This window comes from Etheostoma spectabile, chromosome 20, assembly GCF_008692095.1.
Source record: "Etheostoma spectabile isolate EspeVRDwgs_2016 chromosome 20, UIUC_Espe_1.0, whole genome shotgun sequence".
Taxonomy (NCBI): domain Eukaryota; kingdom Metazoa; phylum Chordata; class Actinopteri; order Perciformes; family Percidae; genus Etheostoma; species Etheostoma spectabile.
In genome coordinates this window covers 9193172-9194386 of record NC_045752.1, presented here as the reverse complement: position 1 = coordinate 9194386, position 1215 = coordinate 9193172, and the positions used below count along the sequence as shown (strand labels likewise).

General features: G+C 38.6%; 1 protein-coding gene across 3 annotated transcripts in view; it reads right to left on the bottom strand.

Annotated features, from left to right (window-relative positions):
* ltk (leukocyte receptor tyrosine kinase) overlaps positions 1 to 1215 on the bottom strand; it is a 49277-nt gene that overhangs the window by 29423 nt on the left and 18639 nt on the right. The gene's annotated exons all lie outside the window — the stretch shown is intronic.

Genomic DNA, 1215 nt, shown 5'->3' with positions numbered 1-1215 from the left:
TGATAAACAGGATGAAAAAAACCTTTGAGACGTCATGTGACAGTAAGGAAACTGCCTCAACAGCTAACATGGCAAACAGCCATAGAAACCCCTCTGGGGATTTAGGAAGGACATACGAGGCTTATTATTAAATCATTACTTCATTGGAAGCCGCTTTCATATTTTTCCATCATAAATCAACTTAAATAAGCTTCTTTTGATCAATTACCTAAAACGAAAATCTGGTGTCAGCATGCTGCTTGTGTGCTACTTTGTTCTTTTAATTTCTTTATCTAACAGAGCATTAGCTCGAGTCACTTCATCATGAGTTGTTTTCTGTTTCTTCGATTCAGTTTTATAAATCTGTGTTGTCACCGAAGGGAGATTCGGGAGGCAGCATAAAAAGCAAAACAAAACAAAAACACGGGAGAAATGTCCAGTACGTATGACAATAACAATAACACTATATAAACAACAAAGAAAAAACTAACATCAAGTTTTACACAAAAAAAAAGAGCAGAAGTCAAATGTACAAGTGCAACAATAAAAGGACGCTATAGTTCATGGCAGCACTTGCTTTAGGCATGAAGGAGCCCAGAGTTTTGGAGTAGAGCTCTGCACGGGACAGCTTTCTTAATCCCGCTCCGGCCTGCTCCCGGTGGATATCTGACCATTGCTCGCACGGCATTAGATTGATTGTCAATAGATTGACCACACATTTTGTGTCTTCTCCCCTCCCGTAGGGAAACTAGTTATTTTACTGTGTATTATTAATAAATATGCATACCTGTAGGGCTGCACAATTAATCAAATTTTAATAACGATCTTGATTTTGGCTTCTCGCGATATGGTTTAATTTTGCGTTACATAACCCATTTCTTCTGTTCATAAAAATGCAGCGCAGTGACGATACATACATTTCATACACATCACGTGTGTAACTCCGCTGACCCGCCATTCGACCCGTGCTGGATCCATTCATAATGAGTCTGCCGTCAATCTGTGAGTAGCATATACGTCCATCACACTCCCCTCTCTCCCTGGCTCTTTTAATCAGTTATTGTTAAAAACAAGTGAAGGGGCTTTCTCAGAGATACATCTTTTTCAAAAAATATATCTTAGGCTATTTATTTCAGACAGCAAGTTTTCATTCATGTGCTGGAGCTGTATGTATGTACAACATACAACTTCAACATAGGAGGAATGTAGCACAATATGGATGTGAAAGTAGTTATA